We start from the raw sequence: 7980 nt of genomic DNA, 5'->3' as shown, positions 1-7980 counted from the left end.
ATGTGTTGATACCAATGATAAGATTTTGTGAAGCATGTAAAGATGTAATATTTTATACTGTTCTTTACTTTGACAAGTCCAATATCATGGATATGATAATACGGGCGATAAATAAATAAATAGATAGATAAACAGTCGCATCTCCTCTGGCACCCATGGTCCCCACATCTCAATAGTATTGAGCCTTTCTGGTGTACTTTAAGAGAGGGGTGCGTGATCAGTATGAAGCTAGATAATTGTCATCTGAAGTTGTCACTGTTTTTGCAGAAACACTGCACAAGCTCTGATTTCACTTATTTCTCTTATTTTATTCTGGTCATAGTTTCTCGCTGTTTAAATCGGCGTTAGCAAAATATTTTCGCATTTGTTAGAAGATTCTGCCGCAACGAAAAACGCCTTTGTTTTAATGATATCCATCCCAAATCCTGTATCATTTCACTGACACTCTTCCCCCTGTTTCGCGATAATACAAAACTCCTTCGATGTACTGTCAATCCTATATGGTAAGGATCACACACCTTGCAGCAGTATCCTACGAATAAGCGTAGTGTAGGCAGTCTCTTTGATAGATGTTACATTTTCTAAGTGTGCTGCCAATAAAATGCAGTCTTTGGTTAGCCTTCCCCACAAAATTTTGTATGTCTTCCATACCTACAGTTTAAGTTGTCCGTAATTGTAATTCCTCGGAGTTTAGTTGAATTTACGGCCTTTAGATTTGGCTGATTTATCGTGTAACCGAAGTTTAACGGATTCCTTTTAGTACTCGTGTGACAGGTGACCACTGAATTTTTTTCTGTAGCGAAAAATACTTTTGCATGGAAGCGCCGACATTTTATACTGAGTTATGTGCACAGAGAAACCAAACAATGGAGAAAGGCTTTGTTATCTAGTTCAAAAACGGGAGATAGTGCAAATAAGCTCGGTCAAACAGATGGAAAAACGTTCGAGCATTTCATTAAGATGTCATTGTGTGCACCGTAATAGGGACTAATCTGTTGTACATACACCTGGGACCAAAGTCATTTTCTAGTTTCAAGAACATTGTTTTCAGATTTCAGAATGATTTTAACTTTAAAGAAAATTTTGATTCTGAAGATGATTTGTTCCCAATCAGATCTTCAAGAATAGTAGGCTATTAGGTAATTTTCATGACCATTTTAGTTTTCAAGGGGATCTTGATTTCCAAGAAGTGTATAGTTTCCATCAAACACTTGAAGGCTCTAGCTTTTAAGAAAAATTTGAGTTTTAAATAGCATTTTAGTTCTGATGAAGAAAGTTATTGTGGCGAAGTGATACTGATGACGAAGACAATTTGTGATGACTGGAAGGTGGGCTACAATGGGGGAAAATGTCCGCTCATGAAAAGCGGCAGTTTTGTCAATTTATAGTCATATACATCCTAATTTCGTGATGGATCTCCTTTTGCTCTGCGTGCTGGATCAGCTGTTGAGGCATGGATTCAACAAATCGGTGGAAATCCCCTGCAGAAATATTGAGCCATGTTCCCTCTAAAGCCGCCCACAACTACGAAAGTGTTACTAGTGCAGGGTTTTGTGCACGAGCTGACCACTCGATTATATCCCATAAATGTTCGATGGCTGTAATGGGATACCCTCCACTAACACTACCCTTTTTTCTTTAATTATAGAAATAGCCGATGCCAGGAATATTTCCAAAATACTGCATAGGTTAACATTATATCGGCTGTTTAACTAAATGAATTTCATTTGATTTTGGGCACGATGCATTATATTTTAGGCTAAAATGTATAAGAAGAAATTAATTTATTAGAGTCAATGTGTACTAACTCTATGTACAGTTAAAATCACTCTTCTTTTATAAATATTTGAAATTACGAAATATCTGGCATACTTAAAATTCCTATTATTAATTGCATAAGACGCACAAGTATTCTCGTAGAAAATCAAACAACAGATGGGTATATCAGCAATATAACCATATACATAATGAAAACTGTCAATAAATATAAAAAATGACATAAAATCGGTAAAATTCGACGAGAACCTGGTATAATCACGAACAATTGATGTGAAATACATAAGATTGAGGGAAATGGAAAAATACAAAAATATATGCGGAATAAGGAAAACTTAGCAAAAGTACACGAATTGACTGAGAATACATAGCATTAGAGAAGAAACTCTATGAAATGAGTACTGACCGAAATCAATAAAATTGCGTTCAGGAGGAGAGTGCACTGGTGTTACACACCTTAATTACGGTACAACCTAACATCGAACCATGACTTGCGTCTGTAAGAGAAAGGTGCCGGTGGCGGTGGTTAACTGCAATAAGATAGTTACATCTCCTCTGGTTACTGATCACGTTGTTTATTTCCTCATAAGATGTCGTTATTTCTTTGTGTGCATTTTCAGTTGCCGACGATCATTTTATAGGACTCTTGTGAACCGTAATCTGGCTTGAACTTTGTAAACAGCAGTCCTTATACATCTCCGGAAACCTATGTAGTGTTTGTGTTGCAAAGAATCGATTTTTCTTTGATGTGCAAGGTAGTTGTTTTATCATTTTACTGTTTCTCACCGTAGTTTACCAGAGAGAAAGTTGGCACGAGACTGTATGCAATAAGCTGGAAATATATTTCCTGCAGTGGAATATTAACGACGTTGCATTCCACACGGCTATACGTCGGAAACCGCACAGATCTAGAATTATAGCGTGTTTACGTGCAGAACCGTGTATCCCTTGAAATGTGTTTATGTTCGAAGATCATTTCTCTCTTTCTCATACCTTGTTGGTATGGAACGATACTTAAGAATTATTAGCACAAAAATTTACGTAAAATGTTTCAAACTCCTTTTCTAAGTCAGTGACTGGTGTTTCTGAGGTACTGCAAATCCTGTGGATAGGTTTGCTTGACAGTTGTTGTGTGTGGAAGAGAGTGTTCTGTTCTCTGAGTTAATGCAGTATGGTGTGTAATCTCAAATGTCAAGCGCAGCTGTTATGCATTTGTCTATTTCCTTATAAAATGTACCGATTCATGCATTTTCTGTTCATGACGATCATTTTATAGGACTGATGCGAGCATAACTTAATTTCTGAACTGTAATCTGGTGTGAAGGGAGGGCGCTATACACTTTCAGAAAGCTATATAATGCATGTATCACAAATAATGTAGGTTGTTTCTTTGTGTCATCTTAAAGTTTCTCGTCATAGTGAGTGAGTACAAGGTATTTATCGTGTGTGATATTGGTGGTGGATGTATGTGGGGAATTGGAAATATATTTCCACCCGAGTAATATACCGGAAAACTGTACTGCTTTAACAATATAGCGCGTTTAAGTGCAGAAACCTGTAGGCTTAGGAATGTGTTATTATTCTCAGATCATTTCTCTGTTATCACACCTTCTTGGTATGGACTCCAGACAATAGAACAATACTCAGGAATTGATAAGCTAAGTGATTTACTTAAATTGTTTCAAACTCCTTCCGTCTGGTGACCCATCGTGCATAAAATGTTTCTTCTTCCTCTTAACCATCAGCTATATCACGACAACACTGTCAAATGTTTTGGGTTCATATCTGTTATACACCAACCAGGTAGCGCTGACCTCCTCTGTAGGTATACATCTAGGGAGATGATGTGTACTTTGATGGGCGCCATGAGTAAGTTTAGTACCGAACAGTCTTTGCTCAAAGGTAGTTACGATTCTGCAAAGAAAATGCTGCTCTGCATCACTGGCATCGGTCGGTTATGTCAGTGCAGAACATGTATTACGCTCTTTTCAAAGCAGAATATTCGATTGTATCGATTAACTCTTCCAGTGTCCAACTGTTGCAGTGTCCAACACATTTCGTCAATAACGTACATCGCCCCTGTCTTTTTTCCCCCTACTACCCTGTGTGTATGTGGGAGCAGCTTGCCTTATACTGTGTGTTGTCTTGCTTTTTTGAGAGCCAGTGGATCAAAAGGTGTTAATGTCGGTTTAGCACCTGACACAGACTTCGAAGTCATTGTAGGAAGGAAAATAAAACACATGGCGCTGTAAACAGCTGTTGTCATACACTGCTTGGCTGTGATACAGCGAAATAACAGTGTACGAAACTGCTTACAAAGATGTAATATAAGTACTATTGCGAATGATAGACTGCGAGATATCGTCTTCTTCCAGTATAGGCGTTGAAACTTTACACAGGTCTGTGGGAGCGACTGCGATCACTCGCCATCTGCTTCAATGAAGTAATAAGTGTACATTTAATGGGCTCACAACTTATGCTCTATGCTGACATGCATACTGTATTTGCTTTCGATATATCAGAAGTGAGAGACAAGATAAGATATACAGTTCTCTAAAAGCGCTGTTAGCGAAGTGCAAGATGCTGATCTCCTTCAGACTTCAGTACCTGTATGCAGTTTGGAAACGCAACACAAGGCACTTGCAAAATCCTTATCCTTCTCCCAGTCCCCATATGATGTGAAGTCTTGCTAATTTTTCCAATAGGAAAGACGACTGCAAATGCTTGTACTTTCTTTTTTACTACCTCTTGTTGCAGGAGAAATATTCTTTTGGCGCTGGCCTTACACATGCTACACCGTTGACAGAGTTACGATACTATCTTCCCATTACCACCGAGCGCTCAAAACACGGCCCTGTTTCATTAACACAGGTCACCCTGTTTCTCCACAGGATGCACAAGTTGGTAGATATAGCTCTCTCCGACTTCTGCTCAGTTCTGACTTAAATTGGAACGATAACATGGGCAAAACTGCACGGAGACAGCATTTGTATCACAAAGCGTAACACTGTAGATCTGAAAAGACAGTGTTTTGGACATAGGATTTTGTACAGTTCTTACGACTTCAATCTAGCGTTGCATTTTTTATGTGATTCCTCACATACCACACTATCTACTGAATGTGATCGCTCTCAATCAACCAGTCAATCATCATCCTAATTCGCCTCTGACCCCATGGATCTATCGCAAAACCTCTGTTACACTGTCTATATGGCATCGAGGTAGAATGCGCTACAAATACTGTTTGTTAGCGTGACAAAGATCTAACAGCAGAATGAGGGGGTTGCAAATATCGACTTAGTACCACGTTCCTTACCCGATTCACTTTCCAAAATCCGTGGGAGTGATGATTTTGTTACAAGCTTACACCGCTGGTGACGTGCACCTGCACTTTCGGTCTGTAAACACACACCCCAGCAATCACCGTCTATTTTCAGCATCGTGGCTATTTTTGTCGAAGACTACTTCATCTGGAAGCATTACCAAACCTCAGTTTATAAAGCATGTATACTTTTTAACTTGGATATCGTTAACGATACTTGTGTGTGTCTGTAGAGCGAAGACTGCTTTCTATGCAGGGTGACAATAACATAGTCGTTGCGATCGTGTTTTTAATAGCTGGTCGCTTATAAGGCGATTATCCAACGGTCTTGCCGCACTGGTAACACCGGTTTTCGTCAGATCACCGATGTTAAGCACTGTCGGGCTGGGCTAGTACTTGGATGGGTGACCATCTGGTCTGCCGAGCGCTGTTGGCAAGCGGGTTGCGCTCAGCCCTTGTGAGGCAAACTGAGGAGCTACTCGATTGAGAAGTAGCGACTCCAGTCTCGGAAACTGGCATATGACCGGGAGAGTGGTGTACTGATCACGTGCCCTTCATATCCGTATCCAGTGACGCCTGTAGGTTGAGGATGACATGGCGGCCGATCGGTACCGTTGGGCCGTCATGGGCTGTTCGGGGGGAGTTTTCTTTAGTTTATGAGACGATTACGCCTCTCTTCCTAAGACACGCTGGCACCACTCGGAAGAAAGACAAATGGAGCATGTCAATCTATCCCGGAATTTTCCCTCATCATTGTTTGGTGCCACCAGCATTCAGTTTTTGGCGAAGTATTATACTTAGTAGGGGGTATGTGATATATTCGCTGTGATCAGCAGGCTTATGAAGTATGTGTTGGAGTGTAAAGTTACTGTGGTCAGTGTTCTTGCATGTGCGAAGGAAATGACTATGTGCAGTCGTAAGGGTGTTATGGATTTGATGTGGAAAACTGCGATTTCAGTGGATCGATAGCCATAAGGGAGATGAAAGATCTTACATGAAAAATTATGTCCATTCAAAGGAAGCACATAGATTTACATGGGTAATTGATATTTGCAGAGGCACGACCATCAAGAGGAGGTATTTCCGATACTTTGCTCATTGTCTAATGGCACCAGACTGGGGCTGCAATTGTAGTATTTAGTTATAATTACATTGATAAATATGTGGCTGGATTCCTAGGATGACTCTGCCATCTGTGCGGGAGCATGGGAGAGTAGCTGGTGACTGGCAAGAATTTACATTTTGGAGCTTAAGCAGCAAGCCATCGCTGAGTCTCACGAGCCAGTCAGGCGGGTAACAAGGATGCAGTTGACCTAACTGCGTCGCCCTCTCGGCTGGTGAATAGCGAACTAATACTCAGTATGTGTTGGGCAACCTTCATAATCACGTCTGTTGCGAGTATTCTCAATTTTTATATTTGAATAGATTCAATATCGATCATTGACAAGAGTTGGCGATGGATGTATTGATAACATACAAATTCCCATCACTCTGGTCACCCTGGACACCCTCCATGACCAGGCAGTCCTCTCCAGTGGGTCTGGCTGCAGACCTGGCACGATCATTGCATCCATAGCGGCAACCAGTGCTAATGGGACGAGACATCTGGTCTGGGGCAACTACTACTATGGGACAGAAAGTGGTTTAAGGGTGTAGTGTTTACAGCTTCTCAAAAATGGTTCAAATGGCTCTGGGCACTATGGGACTTAACTGCTGAGGTCATCAGTCTCCTAGAACTTAGAACTACTTAAACCTAACTAACCTAAGGACATCACACACATCCATGATTGAGGAAGGATTCGAACCTGCGACTGTAGCGGCCGCGCGGTTCCAGACTGTAGTGCCTACAACCGCTCGGCCACCCTGGCCGGCTACTGCTTCTAAATACAGTCCATTCGATTCTGTCTTGCAGCAGAAAGTTGGGAGTGCTATTCATTGTCTTTACTATCCTATAATGTGCTGGAGCCTCCCTCCTCCACCATCTCCTCCTCCTCCTCCTGAATCTTAGTTCTGGTGAGTTGAGTGAACCAACTTAGGGATCATATAGCGCTCTAAAAAATCAATTGCAACATCAAATTCCCGATCGCCAGTTTATTGTTTCCAATATTGGTACTGTTAGCACATGCATCAGCCCAACTCCTCCATAGACTGTTTAATGTCATGATATACAACTGAACTGAAATTTGAAATTCTCAGCTACCTGCAGCTTAATGGACTTCCTGCCAAAGGAGGAGAGAGAGAGATAGAGAGAGAGAGAGAGAGAGAGAGAGAGAGAGAGGGAGGGAGAGACCCGCAGTCCAAAGTGAGCACACATGTGAAAATTTTCTGACAAGACAACAACTCTAATCTGCAGCAGTGTAGTCGTATAATCAGGACATGTAGTTGTGGGACAAGGTAATACTTGCACCTTGCCCACCAACGGCTCTGCACAGACTGAGCGATTTTCCTGCCAATTTTTTTCTGGGTGGGGAGCTGGGGAGGGGAAGTGAGAGCTGAGGGATTCCCCAGGAGAGGGAAGTAGTAATTAATTGATCAGTCTAATTAATTAGTCAATTAACCTGATATCGAAAATGTGATTGTATCAGCGACAGGGAGGGGGGCTGGGATTTCCCAAAGGGGTGGGGAGGAGGAGTGGGAGGTGGTGGAGGGGGGTTTCTCAGAAGGACAGATTAGCCACAGGGCATCATAAATCAACCTTCAGGGGTTCAGAAATCAGTTAGTGTAACAGTAAGTTATGGGATGAGTGGGGTTCATAAATCGATCGAGTTTGCCTCTGAATGTATGCAACCTACACTAGAAACATGCACCAGTACCACCATTACTGTACTACTTCCTATTTCTTAGCTGAGCACACGCATCTAGATTTCTGTGATGAGCCTTGC

General features: G+C 41.4%; 1 pseudogene; it reads left to right on the top strand.

Annotated features, from left to right (window-relative positions):
• Nucleotides 1-5416: 5416 nt before the first annotated feature.
• Nucleotides 5417-5534, top strand: LOC126299949 (5S ribosomal RNA; annotated as a pseudogene).
• The last annotated feature ends 2446 nt before the right edge of the window (nt 5535-7980 follow it).

The sequence above is a fragment of the Schistocerca gregaria genome, chromosome X (assembly GCF_023897955.1).
Source record: "Schistocerca gregaria isolate iqSchGreg1 chromosome X, iqSchGreg1.2, whole genome shotgun sequence".
NCBI lineage: Eukaryota > Metazoa > Arthropoda > Insecta > Orthoptera > Acrididae > Schistocerca > Schistocerca gregaria.
Note: the sequence above shows the minus strand (reverse complement) of the source record. Positions and strands in the feature narration are given on the sequence as shown.